The sequence below is a fragment of the Amblyomma mixtum genome, chromosome 2 (assembly GCF_055824585.1).
Source record: "Amblyomma mixtum isolate Tamu chromosome 2, ASM5582458v1, whole genome shotgun sequence".
Classification (NCBI taxonomy): domain Eukaryota; kingdom Metazoa; phylum Arthropoda; class Arachnida; order Ixodida; family Ixodidae; genus Amblyomma; species Amblyomma mixtum.
The window spans coordinates 313,153,609-313,171,844 of NC_143013.1; the positions used below are offsets into that span (position 1 = coordinate 313,153,609).

Here is an 18,236-nt window from a genome sequence, read left to right on the forward strand (position 1 = left end):
CCAAACACGTGCACCACTATCCTGCACCTCCGTCTCTGACGGTGCCGCGGTTCTTTGCACCAAAGCGGCACCACGACTGCACCAAAATCAATCGCGGACGGTGGTGCAGGGGGCGCTGTGAATCGAGCGCTTTGGTGCAGCGCACCGTGAACCGGTTCCGGCGCGGAGGGCGTATTCAGAGGAAGGTGATCCTTGTTGCGATTGGCCAACCGAGAACAGACGTCACTGCTCTACTCTACGTCACTCTGTGGGGACTTTTGGGGAACACTGCGCTTCAACCGACAGGGAAAATGTCAACTCTTCTTGAAAATCCTTGCTCAATATCCCAAGGTATCCCAAGGTGCATTTCTTGCTCGCTTGTTTTTTTTTTTATTTTTTTGCCTTGAGCATGGAGACGGGCACGTGCGATGGCGTTGCTTCAGCGGTTTGCGACAAGGCGTTCTTCAATACTAGTAATTTAAAAACACCCATCAAGGATATTCATGGGGAAGGACGCGGTTGTTGCTGCGACGCATCTTTTCTTTTTCTCTTTCCTCTGATCTCTCCTCTATCTGCACGCGGCAGCGGTGGTGGCTCGGCTCCAGCCAGTAGGCAGGCCTAGTACACTATAGGCAGGCCCATGCATCCTTCTCCCAGTCACAACAACAACATGTAGTAAGGCACGGCCGTTCTTGTGCGACTTACGTCCGAAGCATTTTGTCGCTCTTCGTGATCTGCGACGGCACCACGACTTCGAGGAAGAGGTGGAGAATCTAGTCTTCGACTCTAATAAAGGTAAGAAACGAAGTCTGCATGCACGCACTTTGTGATTAAAGCAATAAAGGGCCAAAGCGGGATGCAGTCGCGCGCTTAGATTACCGATTGAAAAGTTGCAGTTTATTGACTTTTCGAGTGCGCGCATTTTAAGTTTGTAAACACAAAGCGCGTTCTTTTTTTTATTTACGGGCTTACACTCACCTGGGGAAACTTGCATGTGGTTTTGTGCACGAAAACTTAGCGATGACATGCACGTTTTTTAAAGGAACCATGAAGATTTCAATGGGCTTGGTCTAGTGCGACAGATCTGCAGAGGTAGCCTTTGCGGGCATTCGAGTGAAATGTGAAACGTAACGTACTATAACCTTTGAAAGCCATGACTTGTCATAGTCATTTTGCACTTATTTGTAATGTAAGGTGTATAGTTTGTACAAAGTTTAGGTAGTCATAGTTTTGACTCCTAATCATTCTGAAGTGTAGCATGACTCAGCACTTTACTAGTAACATAAGGTGTGCAGAGTTTGTACAAAGTTGCGTAGTCATGCCTTGCACTCATGACTCGTCATTCTGCAACATAGCATGACTGTGCACTTTAATGCTTTGGCATTCTCGCTGGTAAGCAGTCTTATGTGTGTCTGCAGAATTTTTTTTTGGTGTCCTAGCTCTTCCATAAGCAAAGTGACAAGCAGTGCACTCTCTTTCATATTTAAAGTGGCCACTGCAGGAAAAAAACTGGTCCTTGCAGCAGACTCGCTGCTACAGGCCTTGCTTATGCTTTGTTGCAGGCATCTGCAATGTCTCGACAGGACACACAACATTGTCGCGGCATGCACTGGCTTAGCAGCGCTGAAGCCATGGCAATCGCAACATGCAGAAGTGTGTAGGAAGAATGCCCAGCATTGTTCTGCCTTTAGAAGTCAACAGCGCTGACCTGAATTTGTGGTCAAAGGACAGGGCCATGTAAAAGGTTGCTGTGCAGGAATGAGTTTTTGCAGGGTGTAGTAAAATTGAAATACTTCCATGTAACAGTCCGTGTAATAACTTAACCTAATAATTTTCTCCAAAAATTGTTCCCCATACGCTATAGCAGGAAAAAACAGTAAGCGAATGACTGATAAATTTTTAACAATAAAATAGCTGGGAAATGCAGTTCTGCACTGCAGGCAAAAGGCTAAAAATGTGAAGCTAAATCTGTGATTGTCATGCGCACTTGGCAGAGGCAGAGCGCCAGTAGTAGTGCGAGAGTACTGCATATGTGCCCACTCCATAGCACATGCATTTTTCATTAGTGTATGTAAAAAGTACAAACTTTAATTTGGCCTTGCTTTTCAAAAAATGAAAATAGTGTGATACACAAAAAATTGACAGAGAAGTTTTGCCGAAATTTTATAAACGTGCAAAAGCAGAATTTCATGAACATTGCCTTGTCTTGTTACTTTACTGTTGGCTTTCTAAGGATGCCTTATGCCGTTATTCATGTGCTATCATTGTGTACACGTTTTTATCAAAATGGAGCCCACCTTTGTTCACGCCTCAATTTTTAAAAATTTCTTTTTAGTCATGAGTGGTCATGGACTTAACATCATATGTTGGCATCGTGTCATAACTATGTTGCAATGCTGCTGTGAGGCTGTGGTTGCTATGTCGCCGTTGCTATGCTCTTGGCACAAACCCACATACACATCGCAGGATCTTGCTCGGGGTTTACCGTTCGGAATTGTGCTTTCACACTAATAATTAACTAATACTATGTGGAGTGCTTAGTTATGTTTACAATCTTTCTGTTTCAGGATTTTGCGCCTGGAAAGACGGAGAAGAAAGCAAAACTTGCTGCCATTTTATAGCTTCTACAGGAAAGAAGGAATGTGCACCAAGGGTTTTTAAACGCTACCTGCACTGCCACCATTCCGGCTCATACGAAGAGCTTCCTATAGAACAGCGCCAAAGGCAGGAAAAGGGGCAAGGAAGCTGCAAAATTGGCAAACACTGCTTTGCTACTCTAGAGGTCATGGAGAAAGAGGGCAAGGTATATGTAGTGTTTCAAAAGAAACACTACGGACACTTCAATGAGGCCTGCCACCAAAGGCTGTCCCAGGATGATGCCAGAGGGCTTGCAGGTTAGCCACTCCTCTTGTACAAAGCATTTGTGCATGCTGTGTTGACTTTACCGGAATGTGAAAACGTTTAGAAGCTACACTCCACCAACCTTTCATAAATGGGAGACGAAAGTGCAATAGAAATGTATTTTAGGGGGAAGATATTGCTCATTAACTCGAGTGATCATTTCAATGATTTTTATTCTTCTGCGATGCATCTATGGCACAAAAGAGGTGGGACAACACGAAAATGCCTATTGTAAAGTGGGAGAAGGCATGTCCCACAAAACGAGGGGGCGGAAGAAGTTATAGTAGGGCACAGCTTAAGAACCCAGTGGCCAATGCCCCTCAAAGGAAGCCTGCCATCCAATGGCGTCGACCGATTCTCATGATGTCATGGTTAATCCTAGGGGGTAGCACTGCAGGAGGGTGGCAGATGAAAGGGGATTAGTTATGGCTTTAATTGGGTTAACTGATGAAAATCAGCTGACGCCATTGACTGGGGGGGTCTTCTTTAAGGGCCATCTGCCACTTCGTTCTCGAGTTGTATTTGACTGTAGTGCAATTCACTTGAGCCTACTTGGTCGCATCGAAGGGTGAAAAACAATTGATCCACGGCACATTGCATGCACAGCACAGTCTGTACGAACTTCATGCCGTTTAGTTTAGAGATGCTTTGTGGAAGGGGTCCAGTCTTTCAAACTGAACATAATTAGGAATGTCGTCTAGCACTGAACTACTCCAATGTCTGTTCTTTTGTTTTTCTGCTGGTTTCATTGACTATCCTAGGTCTGTCGCTCAATCGGCTGACGTTGAACTTCATCCGTAAGAAGTCGGCTTGAGCTCTATGAAACGTGTCTTGAATGACTGACAGTTGCACTCGATGCTAGCCTCTTTTTTTGGCTGCCTGTCAAAAGCGTAGGCATTTTGTTGCTGATCAAAGCAACGCCACCAGTCTAATGGTTGTATAAGGGCCATGTTTTTTCTCATAAGACAGATCGTCTGCAGTGAACTTTCATTAATTAGAATTATTTGGCTGTTTTGGCACTTCATCAGTAACTCTCGCAGGAACGGCTGTGGTTTGAGTGTTCAGCTACTAAGCTGGAGTACCCGGGTTAGAACCCGGCTGCGGCAGCTGAGTTTCGATGGAGGCAAGAGGTGCCCACGTGCTGCGCAGTGTCAGTGCCCAAAGATCCCCAGGCGGTCGAAATTATTACGGAGCCCTCCACTACAGCACCTTTCTCTCTTGCTTCTTTCACTCCTTCTTTCCTTCATGGCATGGTTGAGGCAGTTACTGCACCATTTCCTTTCCTCAAAAACCACTAACATAAAACACAAGCCTGCACAAAAGTTGAAATCGCAAAAAAAAAAAAAAAAATGAACAAGCAGCATTTATATTTCAGTTTATGTATGACTGGCATGCCCTCCAATTGTCTCTTGACTTAGCAGCAGTCATTCAGGTGTTGAAACTGAAACAGCATGAGAAAAATATTCACTTAGAAATTATTCACCTGGCGTAAGTGAATTCTACATTGTGACTCGTGCACACTATTGTCTTGTGCACAAGTCCAAAGAAACAAAGTTCGCGTTCAAAAATTTGGTGTCTCTACTCCTTTAAAGGTTGCTGTCAGGCGAATCGGTGCATTTTTTGAATATGCAGAATGAAATGGGACAGGATGAGAAGCACATGTCCTTATTCTTTTCTTGTCCACATTTTCAGTGCTGTTATATTCCGCATTTATAACACGCTGTATATAACTTCCCTGTTTTGCATTGCAGTATGCAAGTTTAAACACTCAAGCTCATAAAAATAAAGTCCATCTGGCTTTGAAACAACCATTTTGTTGTGTGCTTTGCAGTGCCACAAAAGTGAAATGAAAGTAAGATGAACTGTGTGTCACCTGCGAAAAGGAACAAAGTGGAAGACGAAGGAATCCGACCAGAAGTATTTGTCACTTTATTACATGGCTGTAGGCAGATGAACCAGAGATGTTAACAGTTTTTTTCTGTACCATTTTCAGGCCGGTGAGCAGAAGGAATGCCAGAAAAAACCATCGTGCACAAACATCCGAGCAGGTACAAGTGGATCAGATCAAGCCCACGGATGCAACTTGTGACCACTAAGGACCTCCGTAACATTGCAGATAAGTTTAGGATTGGAAAAACAGAGCAGAGAGATCCAGACGATTTTAAGAGTGTTGAATTATGGGTCGAAGAAATGAGGGCAAAAAATGAGTCGCCACTGTTGTATTACAGGAAGAAGGGTGACCCCAACAGTCATGATGGTGACTTTGAGCTAGCATTAATGACGTTCCCACAACGAGAGCTCCTTTATGAATTGGGGGCAGCGAAACTGTGCACTGACTCCACCCATGGCATAAATAAGTACTAACTCCAACTGACAACCCTGCTCACAATTTCTCAAGATGCCTTTGGTATCCCGTGTGCCTACTTGATTTCAAAAAGGGTGAACACGGGCACTGTGGTGAGGTTTTTCGAGGCCATCAAAGAAAAAAACACAATACCATGTCAGGCATTTATGTCTGATGATGCCCCTGTTTATGGCAGTGCATGGGAGCAGGTGATGGGTCCCTTGAGGAGTCGACTGCTTTGCAGCTGGCAGGTGCTACACAACTGGAGCACGCACCTGAATACAGTCACAAACAAGGACTGCAGGAGTACAACAAGGGACATGCTGCACACTCTGATGAAGTGGACAGATGAGACTGAGTCTCAACAGTTGCTCCCTGCACTTCTTGGTATCCACTCCAAAGAGCATCAGCTTAATTGCCTTTGGCTTTGTCAGAAATTTTGAGAAAACATACGCAAAGAGGGCATGTCAGTGGGCTTACTGCTATCGGCAGTACATTGGATTAACAACAAATAATCACTTGGAGTCAAGGCACTGAAGTACTCTCACTTTGGTGGCAAGGTAAATGGGTGATTGGATACATTAATCAAAGTACTCTTCAATTTCACATCCGAAAAACTTTACAACAGGTGTCAAAGGAGGAGCAGACCACCGCAAATCTGCCCTATTTAGGAAGCATAAAGTGGGGATTGAGCTTTCTAAGTCCAGTACTGAGAGAGTGGGAGATGGCCAGTGGCATGTAAAGTCACAAAGTTTGGTGAACTTCAAGCACACAGTGGAAAGAACTAGCAAATTGTGCAGTGGCTGTGAGCTTCATTGTGAGCAGTGCGAGGCTTGCCACAACATGTACACAAGTATGTGTTGACCATGCAACGCATGTGCACATGTGCAAGCACATGCATGCTGTTGCTGTAATGGAGCTACACTTGTGTCAGATGCAGAGCAGCCAGAAAGTAGCATTTGACTGTGCTGGCATTTGTAGGCCCTGCCAGCTGAAGATGGCAGATTTCAGGTGAGGGATTAGGATTATGTTATGAGCTAGTTGGCAGGCTATTCTGACAAAGTGCTTTAGCATAGCAAGCTCAAGACACAGCAGGGAAGAGGAGTGCCATTTGCTAATTTTCTTGAAGCCCACATGGTCATGAGAAAGGTGCACCATCATATCCCATATCAAGCAGCACCATTGACGGTACACTACAGGCCTCTGGTATTTCTTTTCTAGTCATTCCTTTTTCCCGAAACTTTCCTCCTAGGAATGGAGAACTCATCCCGCCACGGCGCCTCAGTGGCTCTGGCGTTCTTAGACTGCTTACACGAAGGCTGTGGGTTTGATCCGGCCATAGCGGCCACATTTCAGTGGAGGCAAAATACAAAGATGGCCATGTGCTGTGCAAAGTCAGCGTGCATTAAAGGGCCCCAGGTGGTGTAAATTAATCCAGAGACCTCCATTATGGTGTCCCTCATAGCCCATGTGCCGCTCCCGAATGTTAAACCCGACAATTAAGAAATTGAGATATTTCAGGCCCCTCATTCCCTACTCAGAATCTGCTTGTGTGAGTACGCCCTCTCTGGCACTGCTCAACAGAGAACTTCTGACAATTGGCAAACATTTTTCATCTTTGGGAAATTAGTGCACTCATTTTCTTGTTCATACCTGCCTTGCATTCACTATAATTTTATTTCTTCGTCATCCCTGCTTGATTTCATTTTGTCTGCATGTGGTGCACTCATAGAGGCATGCGCTCTTCAATAAAATTAGTATGAAGTGTCGCTCCATGCTGCATTCCTCTTTGTTGCGTCGTGCTGTCACAGTGCACCGCCCTTTTAGGACATCTTGAGAAAAACAGCGCTTGCAGACAAAGGACCAGAACAAGGACACACACAAAAAAAACAGCGCAGTTGTGTGTCCTTCTCGTTTCCTTTGTCTGCAAGTGCTGTTTTTCTCAAGATGTACCCCAACCAACTCGCCCAGCAACACACCTTGCCTTTTAGGACAGTTGACAATATGTGGTTCCACAGTTCTGCAATGCATATGAGAAAAAGTATTCTTGACAAAAGGCTAAGCCGTAGCTGTCATCTTGCACACTGAAAGCTGCAGCGCAAAACTACTATTCATCTTATTTTGCAAAGAGAATACTGCTGCAACAGAAAAACAGTATTACTCATTTTTCAGAACATTGCTGGTGCAATTTGTGACACGAACTTATATTGCCATGGTAGAAACAGCCGTGAATAGCCTTCCCTCACATGATAAAGCACTTCATAAATGAACTTGCTTGGCTCTTACACAGTGTCTCTCCACCAGCCTTCCAAGCAATGAGCCTTCTGTTGTGTGATGGGAACACTGTGCCAACTTTGTTGCCTAGAAATTCTAAAATGCCCCTATTTGTCGAGAAGGCAGCTTAGATGAAACATATAGTGCCCAGTTAATGTCATTTCCTTTTTACTCATTAATGAAAAATGCTTCAAAGCCCAACTGCAACGAAATTATAATTTGGCTAGAATGCCTGTTAATGTGCTGGGTGTGTCATAAAACTAATCGTAACAAAGTTTCATGCTTCTGAGAAAACTGACACTGTTGCTACAAGTGTTTAAAAAGCTGTGTAGTAGACAACGTGGCATGTCCATATAGGCAGATACGGATACCCGAGTGCCATACGGCCTCATGTCTGGCCCATTGGGAATGAACAGATTAAGGACAGTGTAGAGTGAAAGGCTAGGGGCTAAAATGTGGCTTGGCAGTCATGGGTATGGTGCTGCGCCAAAGTTGTTAGGAATTTGTTTCAATCCTGCAGATGCTGATTTCTGTTTCCATTCCAGGTTTTTGTACACCATATTTACTTAAATAATGGATGCATTTGCATAATAAATGCTTTCCCTACATCAATCATCAAAATCTGGGGAAAGTTCAACTGACCACACCATGTTTTACACCATGTAATAAATGCACCAAACTTACCATTCTAATTTTTTCCCACAAGAAACTGCATCCATGATGCAAGTAACTGCAGTATTACAGGTTACAGATTGAAGCACTGTCAGCTGTATTATGTGGCCGCAAGACTGCCTGGCGCCATGTGAAGAGGAATGCTCCCAAGGCTCATCACATCACATTTACTCCAGTATCCACATATGGCACCCGTTTCATCCTGCACGTCACATTCACCTCGGGCTGTTGATAGCCTGCCAGCTAGATTAAGAATGTCACAAATAAAATGTCTACCTAACTGAAAACTGTGGTTGTATATATCGGAGATTTTTATTGACTTGTGGCAGTCTACCTGGACAGGTTATGGTAATGCAAGGCAGCCCATTATGCACAGCATATGAGTGCATAGGCGCCACAACTTCTCATCTTTTCCAAGGGTTCATGTTTTGCACTATTGGGTGTGACCCGACCCATCTTTCCACAGTCCTCGCGTAGTTAATAATAAAGTGCTCCTAATCCTTTTTTGACAGTCAAAATGTATTTTCCTAGGCATACTGGCAATCTGCAATTTGTATTTCTCCACAGATTTGGTACTTCTGAGAAGTTGGACGGTCATTTTATAAATGATATATTTTTAATAAGCTAGCAGATACTATTCTTGATTTAAACATTTGCAGGCATATATACGCTGCCATTGTTTGCCTTGATAAATACTGTGTCCATTGTGTAATCATAGTACAAACACGTTAATAGATTCTAAAGGATGTTAATGCTGCTTAATTACGCCGTACAAGCCCAGCTGTGGCTTTGGAAAGCTGCCCTTCCTTGGACTCTGACATTAAATACAACTTGTACTTGGGAAAGACTAATCTTACTGTGAGTGTAACGACAAAATTAAACAAATTCCATTAGACGCTGGTATGACCCCGCCTGCGGCAGTTGTATTCCGATGGTGACACACAACAGGCCCAGATGCTGTGCGATGTCGGAGCACGTTAAGGGCCACTGTTGGTCGAAATTACTGGATCCCTCCACTGTGGCGTCCCTCATAGCCTGAGTCGCTTTGGGACGTTAAACCTCGTAAGCCAAAGTTAGCATTATGTTCCTGCCGGACCGAGCAGCCACTGACAGGGTAAGACTGTACGAATGGGTACCATCAATCACTACGTGACACCCCCACTCCACTCACCCGATGAAATCCCATCCATCAGTGACACATCCACTCCACCCTTCGACTCAGATTTGCAACCGCTTGCCAACCGCCTCCTCCCGCCCTCTCTTCTTCCCTCTTCCCTGCAATTTCGTGAAGGTGGATTTCACTCCCTCCACTCTGTCACCTGAGGCTTCAGACCGACGGATTATTCCAACATGGGGGTTCTGATGCTGATGCACTAAAATGATATTTTTGAAAGACAGCTACAGTTTGTTACATGTTAAGGAAAAGAGTACTCGCTGTACCATGCAAAATGCGAGATCATTCCCTGGTGTGCACACGCTGCATCACAAGGAAGTACATTTGGCACCTAAATTGAAATGTGCAGTATAGCGAGCAGTTAGCACCAGGTGCTGTACACAGACACGAGCACAAAATGAACACGCTTATTACCAGGCCCTCTCTGTGCACCCTCCCTATACATAGTGTGAAGACTGCTTTTGAAGCTAAGGTTGGTCACATTGCAAAGAAATAAAGACAGCATGAACATGAGAACCGGACACACAGCACTGACAGAAATCTCGACAGTCGGTGCTGTGTGTCTGGTTCCCGTGTCGTCCCTTTCTGTTCGGCGACCAACCTTAACTAGAACAAACAACTTGCCCGAACCCTTGCTTTTGAAGCATTGCATGCAGTAAGTAGCACGCATTACAATGCACAGACTGAGCCATGTGTGTTATTGTATCAGCAGTAAACCACGTGCAAAAAAAAAAAAATCAACAGCCAATAACTACAGTCGGTAAAGCGAAATTTGAGCGCAGCTCTTCACATATTTTAGTTTTGCAGTATGCTGAAGTAAAGAATTCCAGAGAGCCACCTGCCCCAGCGAGAGGCAGTGATAGGCGACATTTGGCCCTGAGCACTTGGCTACCACATACTTTGTATAGACAAGTTCTGTCCCGCCTCATACGAACACCAAAACACTTTCTTGAATATCTTTTTCAATGAAGGCAAATACACTGGCTTACACAAACATCGAAATTACTTGCTATTACATCTTAATAAAGTGTTCAGTGTCACACTATTACGATGCTATATATCAATTTATGCATGCCAGCACATCATCTCTGGCTGAGAAAGATCTGACAAATCTTGCTTTTTGACAGTATGTGGGCACAGAGTCATTGATTGCACAGACCAAATATGACTATACCAACAGAACGTGAACTCAGAGGATTACCTTAGAACTCATGTGCCTTTGAAAACATGCAGTGAACATGGAAACAATTTTATTTTTAAGGTGCGCCGCCCAGCGTATGCACATGCGTTCAGTGCACTCTTTCTGCGCCATGAAGGACGACTCGGTCTCAAGAGCAGAAGTACACACTGCCAGTGCATTCCAGGACATTTAATTCAGATAGGTACTACATGAGACGTAAGCAACGTATCTATAGCGTTCGCACCGTGCAGCTTTATTGCTTCGCTCTGTCCCGAGCATTTTTCAGTCCACTGAGGTGGTTGCGAGCCACAGGTGGGTTAGTCTTGCGATTATTCTGCCGGCAATTGCTTCTCTCTGTGATCTAGCAGATCTACGCCACCTCGCACCCACAACAGTCGTCAACTGGTACTGTCGCCATTCGGTGTCCAGATCAGTGTCTTGAAGGATCGAAGGCGGGCTGGAAACGACATGCTGCAATGTTCTCCAACCCTTGCATCACAAGAAAGTCAATGCGACGACATATCACAGCCCACGCACTGCATCGTGATGATTATAACAAGAGTTATATGCACAGATATTTTCCAGAACGAGCTGGAAACACCCAGATCAGGGACGCCAGTACTGGACGGCGCGGGCTTGCGTCCTGCTCACTCACCTTTAGGGACGCATGGGAGGTAAACACGCATTCCATAGGCGGTCTACTGGTCACAAACAAAAAAGGGGCAAATTTAAAGAACTACACACGCCACAAAGACGAGACACCGACGAATACTTCACTCGCAACAGCCGCCGACCGCGATTCGAACGTACGTAAACAACCGCCATGTTGTTTTTTTTTCTTCTTTGCTAACTGACTATAGGGGGCGCTGTAAGAGCGCTAGCATCATCATCATCGCGCGTTCCCTCAAAGAAAAGTAAATACAAATAGCCCAAACCAGCAATAAACTAGAAAAAAGGCATTAAACGTTAAAAATTGCAACATAAATAAGAAAGTCATTTATGCAGTTGACGAAAATCAACACACTCATTCAAAGGAAACGCCAATAAAATTGATTCATAAAAATAAAACAAAAATATAAATATGCATGTTTTCTTCTCCTTGGTTTTGACTAAAGCTAGGACGTGCGACTATTTTTTGGCAGTTTTCTAAATCGGGTCGCCCAGTGCGACCATAAGAAAATTAAGGCAAGAAAACTGAAAACGTAACAGGGGCACTTAAGGGTCAACATTGCATCGTCACAATATGCACGCTTTCTCTCTTGTTGCTCATCCCAAGCTTGAATGCATGTCAATTTGCTGTTTCAAAGCAGAATGGTCTTCTATCGTTGTAGCGGATTGAACCGAACCAAATGTACTGTCATGAACAAAGCGGTCACATAACTTTAACTTATGCAGCTCAAACTCACATTATTTATTATTTGAGTTTAGTTTTAATGACATGAAAGAACCACAAGTACCATTATAAAAGGTATTTTTCATCAGAGCACTTCGGATGGACTAGAAGCCTTACTCCCAACAGTGTGCAATAAAGCCATTTACACAAATCATGTTGGCAGCAATGTTGAAACTGTGTGCGTCCACCTTACTTGAAACTGCAACATATGCAAGACAGACAAAATTTTACCATTCAAAATCATAATGTGCCGAGATATTGCTGCAATCTTGAACGTAACCACGCTTGCCATTACAATCAAAATGACTCAACAGCACATGCAAACATGAGAATTTTTTCTTCACAGACATTTTGACACTACATTTAGTTCACTATTTATGCAACTTCCGTTTATTTACACGATGGACACAAATATTCACATGCACGCCAGTCTTAGCATGAGTGCCATGCATTAGTAATTGTCAATATGCACCCCGGCACACATTGTGCATTTGCACATTAAAACGCTCATGAAAACTCAACAAGTGCTCAGCAATTACTGCAGCTTAAATGGTCAAGCACACAGAACACGTCAAAGTTATGGTATGGTATAGAATATGGGGTTTAGCGTCCGAAGGCAACATGGGTTATGAGGAACGCCATAGTGCAGCGCTACGGATTAATTTTGACCACATGGGGCTCTTTATCGAGCACTGATGTCACTCAGTACACAGGCGCCTAGCATTTCGCCTCCACTGATAGGCAGCTGCCGCAACTGGGATCGAACCCGTCCTTGGGAACAGCAGCGGGCACCCTAACCACTCGGCCATTGCGGCGGGGCGACGGCTGACCACATTATAAGCAACCAAAAGTCCAGGTCTCTGCTTTATGTCTTACATGTTGCCTAGGTATCTTCTACTTTTACTATATCTGCAATCTAAAAATTAACGATAGACAACTTCCCCGCTCCATCTAAATTACTATAATTGTCCCATGCCCTTCTTCGTTTGCTACACACTTGAGCTTATAATTTTTGGCTAGTTTTATCAAGGTGTCATACAAGTGTAACAGCTGCCACAGTATGAATTGTGGATTCTAAGAGAAAAAAGAACTCAAATTTAGCACTACTTTGAACAAAAATATTCAGCCAATATATGCACAACAGGCATACACCAATAACATTTCTACCGCAAAACCGTGAACCCACCGTACCGAGGAACAGTAATAGAATATCACTGGCCGCCGCGGTGCCTCAGAGGTTATGGTGCTTGGCTGTTGACCCGAAAGACGTGGGTTCGATCCCGGCTGTGGCAGTCGCATTTCGATGGAGGCAAAATTCTATAGACCCCTACAAAAATTTTATTAGTCACCCCTTATCGTGCTAATATGCAGGTACCAATTATTTCTGTAACGTACCTCTCATCATTTCTGTAATACCCGTTACTAGGTCTTCAAGAAAATAATAAACTGAAATGTAGCAAAGAGCTGATGGTTGTCTTTTCATACAACATTCTTCACAGCAGCTCTGCTTCTGAAAGGAGCACCTCATTCTTTGTGGACTCAACTAGTTTTCTTCTATTTTAATCACCATGAGGTCAGAGTACTCCAGTAACACACTGAATCCTGATATGCTACACTCTAGTGAGCCAGTTTCACAACTCTCATAAAAGAATGATGAACTCAAAGGTCTGCCACAAACATGTCATGGGCTACATCTTTAATGGAGTAGAGAAACCAAATTTTTGGATACACATTTCTCTTTACATTGATGCACTAGGCAATGCTGTACACAAGCCACCATGTGGATTTTAACTTTGTCAGCTAAATAATTTACAATTTAATTTTTTTTCTTGTGTCATCTGGTTTCGGTTTTTAACAGCCGAATGACTGCTCTGAAGTCAGATACATTTTCAGGTCACATGAGGCACGCAAAAAGAGATATAATCGCTGCCTGTTCACTTTATGTGACTCCAACTCTTAGACAGGTTTGTGCACGAGTTGATGCAAATAACAATGAACAAAACTGCAATAATACTGCTGTCTTTGTATGCCTCACATGACCTGAACACATCCCTGACATCACAGTCGTCGTTCGGTTGTTTAAGCTAAATGAGTGCGAGAGAAAAAATGCAATTATAAATATATTGCCTCTTGTTGTCGCAATCCATGCAGCTGTCTAGTCTTTCTAAAATACTGCGCATCATTCTAACCGAAAGAAACAACTAAAATTTTGTTGTCTCTACTCCTTTAATACCTACTGGGCCTTGACAATATAAAAAGCACCTATACATATCAGCGAACTGAGCTGCCAACCTTCAAAAATGTATCCACAAGCTCTTTTCACATTGTGCTTTTAAATATGTTGCCTCATACTCGTGATATACATATGTTCTGACTGTGCACATTACAAAAACAGTAATTCAGGAACCAGCAGACCCACCCATTCAGCAGCATGGCAAGCGAAGAATGAAAATTAGAATGCAGGTAGAAAGAAAAGGCACACAGCTTTTTCAGACCTTCTAATTTGAATACTTCAAACTTATGTGGCCAACTGTAAATGTTTCCTTATTGAAATCCCACACTCCTTTAGACGTTTGCCATAAACCAGAAAAAATTTGTCAAAATGCTTCCCTCTAAAAGGAACAACCAAATATAAGCAGACAAGCCATGTTTACATTTCATGCATTTTTAAGCGCTTCACTGTATGCACAGAAGCATGTCACATGCATGGCGTGTTGATGTTTGGTTTATGCTGCTTCTTCACTTTATATTGAAAGGTCATGGCTATTCTTTTTTTTGTGTGTGTGTCCATTGCCACACAGAGCTGCCGTCTATGGAGCAAGCTTATTTGCATTTAAAGGTCGCTTGCCTAGTCACTGCTGACTCCACACAAAACAGATTTTCCACTCAAAACTGGCAATGTGCAGTAAAAGCAGGCGTGCAATTAATGTGACACCTCATACACTTCGTAATGATGCATGCAGTGGCCTACATAAGGCCAAGCCAGCATGCTATTCATGTATGCGCACAAATTATATTCACTTATACAATGCTAATGTCAAAAAGAAACCCTTCTAGCTACAAATGCTAAAGTTAATGCAGCGCATTACAGCACGCATGGCATCCAACGTCCCTGTACAACATACTTTTACTAATAAGGCTAAAACAGTGCACCCTGCACAAGGATGAAGGAAGATGAGACAAGACGCAGCATCTTCCTTATGCAGGTGTGCTGTTTTTGCCTTATTATGTCATACCAACTTGCCCATCAGTCTGTGTTTTTACTAACTACTGCAGCGGAAAAAAACAGCTGTGAAATTTGGAATGCATTCATGGCGTCTAGAAATTGAAGCTCAGAAAATGTAACACACAGAAAGTGCAAGAAACTGATCATCCGGAGTGTTTACGTTTCTCTCTGTGTTTCTCTCCAAACAAACCCAAGGGCCACACTGGCTACGCGGATGCTGAAAGCCTAAGTCAAGCCTCCCACTTCATCACAAACCATTACAAAAATGACAGAGCAAGCAAAACAAGTTTCGGCCTTGTCTGGCTTTATTCCAATGCTGAACGTTACAAGAAATACACCAAGAACCACATGTTCTACTTAATGAGAATAAAAACACTTCACCAAATAGATAAAAGAAAAGCAGCTTTCTAGATATTCAAAGGTTCGGTGGTGTGACCATACTACGACATTTGCTAAACGCCTATCAGCGAAGAAAGCGGCGTACGGATCATAGTTCATGTGGCACGATGCGTCGCGTTGCGTGAATTAAGTCTCTCTGCGGGCAACGCTACGGTGTCGGGCAGAGTTTCGTACTGCAGGCATATTAAACATTAAGACGGAAGATGTGTTGTCCTTTCAAAGGCTAGCGTGTACGCTAGCCTTTGAAGTACGCTAACATTGCAATGTTCAAACACGAGATACAATACCGAAAGGTGCCGAAGAGAACTGAAGCACCGCCTTGCAAAACGTCTCTAGGGGCTTCCGATATCACACCACGGCTGGAACAGGTCGCACTGCAAACTTGCATAATAAAGACAACACTAGGGCACTGGGGTACAAGTCCGGACGTTCCATTGCACCAACCTTTGATGACTTTCACGGCAGCACTTACTCCACACGTCAATGCACCGCGCGGTAAACAGCCATCGCAGCAATGTCAACAAACCACCGTGGCGTTGGCGATCGATGGTCACCGTGGCAACCGTGGAGACGCCAGCGACCTAGAAACTATGGCTAGGGACGTTTCAAAATTTTGCGACGCCATTTTTACCTAATTTTGTAGCAAAAAGTACCCAGAAATGTACCTAAACAAACGCCATTTTGGAATGACGTCATTAAAAGTCACGTGACATGAGGATCGTCTTCCTCCATTTAGCCTTACGCGTTCCGGCGGTGCAGAGAACCACGGCTGAATCGAATGCAGCTGATCTTCCCCCTCTGTGACGTCACTGTACAACTCGGCGTTCCGAAACCGAAACCGAAAATCGTTCACCTAAAAAAGCTATAATAAATTATTCACTGTGAATATATGAATCTTTGAGTGTGTATCATGCTTCCTGGAGCCATAAGAAACGTTTGCAACTAAGAACGCGCGAACCATAAATTTGGTGTCTCCACCCCTTTAAAGCAGCGCATTTCCCTCTCCTGCGTGTTCATCGAGATAATCTTCAGTATTGCTACCGATGTGCTCACAGGGAAAGGTGAAAGATATGCTCGAGTAGCGCCCTGCCCAATCGGAGTGGCGTTCGTTTACGACGTAGCTGCGTGCGACGTAGTGCGCAGCGATTGACGGTGAAATGTCCAATGCACGCGCGCGTGCGTGCGTGCGTGCGCGTGTGTGTGTGTGTGTGTGTGTGTGTGTGCGTGTGTGTGTGTGCGTGTGTGTGTGTGTGTGCGCGCGCACAGGTGTTCGGGGGAAGCTCCGTTAACATTCAGGACCGTTGCACAGAATTCCTTCACGACGAAGAAATAGTGAGTTGTCAAAAATTTTCTTCTCACTTAAACAAGAGACTAATCACAAAAATCAGATTATAATCTCTAGAATTTGATATCTAGCTTGTTTATTTAATAAAGTCAAACATTAAAAAGCTGGTTTCGTTCACTGTTGTGATTGGCTGGCGGAGTAATACAGGACGCCGTGGCAGTGTCCATAGGAAATACATGGGAACTTTCAGAAGCTATACCGTGTCTAAACATGGCTCGATTTTCACGAGGTTTGTGGCAGCGTTTTCTGCTTTAGTGAATAGAGGAAATGTTGCGGGCAGATTTTATTGTTTAAGTTGCATTTTTTTACCAATTAGACGCAAAGTTCCAGAAAAATGGTGCTTTTAGATATGTCGAACTTTCCTGCCATCTCGGGAAAAAAGCTAAGCCAAATATCAAAATTTCGTCCGCAACATTTCCTCCCTTTTTCTTTCTTCATTGTTAAGCCGCAATTTTTATCCGTATCGAACCTAGTGTTTGCGTTTTACAGGCTCTGAAAGTTGTCTATGTATTTTCCGCGGGGATTTGAATTTCGCGCTAAAATTTTACTAGTGCGACGTGGCTCCACCTGGCGACAAATTATTTTGTCGCTACTACACTCTACCACCAACTTCTTGCTTTTCTGTGTTCATGCGCACACTTTATTCTTAGAACCTAGACGAACTTTATTTCTATCTTTCCTTTTTTTCTGTGTTAGGAGAAGGTAAGTGACGCCAACCAAGTAAAATACAGGAAAAAACACGACGTTCCGGGACCGGCGGACCGGCTCGGCCCCTTCTTCACGGTGTGACTATGGGCGAGCGCAGCTTGGCTTTTTAAGCCCCTGTGTGGAGGACCTGCGGGTCAATGGCCGCAGCCCATGGACGTAGGATGAGGGGAGAGTCCCCAGGGAACGATTAACATTCTCTCATGTTTGCTGTATGTGCCACGACTCGAGTAGAAGCCTCCTGCGTGGGTTAGCTTCCGTTTCCAATACAATGGTGCTGTCGAAGTCAATTGGGTGGTCACACCCTTCACAGTGTTCGGCCACGGCGCTGCGTTGACGATTCATGTGACGGACGTCCGCTCTGTGTTGGTTCATCCTTTCCGCGAAGTTCTTCGTTTCCCCTATGTACGACGCCGGGCAGACGGAACACGGAATTTTGTACACGACGCCCTGGGCCTTTTCTCTGGGCTGCCGGTTTTTTGGGCGGGGGAGAAGGCGACCGATAGTGCTGGTCGGTTTGTGCGTTGCTTGGGCTGTATTTGGAATGGATTTCTGCTTTTCTTTTTTTTTCTCGAGCTTCTGGTGCCAAAAGGAAGCGGAATGCAAGGCCACACCCAAAAGCACCTCACTCCCCCCCCCCCCCC

The 18,236-nt window shown here is 44.1% G+C and overlaps 2 protein-coding genes and 2 long non-coding RNA genes across 4 annotated transcripts in view; 2 read left to right on the forward strand and 2 right to left on the reverse strand.

Moving 5' to 3' along the window:
• LOC149365005 (uncharacterized) overlaps positions 1 to 18,236 on the reverse strand; it is a 55,519-nt gene that overhangs the window by 32,702 nt on the left and 4,581 nt on the right. The gene's annotated exons all lie outside the window — the stretch shown is intronic.
• Positions 1 to 18,236, forward strand: part of mTor (serine/threonine-protein kinase Tor) — a 123,236-nt gene that overhangs the window by 20,552 nt on the left and 84,448 nt on the right. The gene's annotated exons all lie outside the window — the stretch shown is intronic.
• On the forward strand, positions 255 to 8,181 carry LOC149365007 (uncharacterized). Its single transcript, XR_016289245.1, has 3 exons — positions 255 to 774; positions 2,547 to 2,873; positions 4,712 to 8,181. It is a non-coding gene; the product is annotated as an uncharacterized LOC149365007 (long non-coding RNA).
• Positions 358 to 16,279, reverse strand: LOC149365008 (uncharacterized). The gene is made up of 2 exons (XR_016289246.1): positions 11,180 to 16,279; positions 358 to 9,445 (listed from the first exon to the last, which is right to left on the reverse strand). It is a non-coding gene; the product is annotated as an uncharacterized LOC149365008 (long non-coding RNA).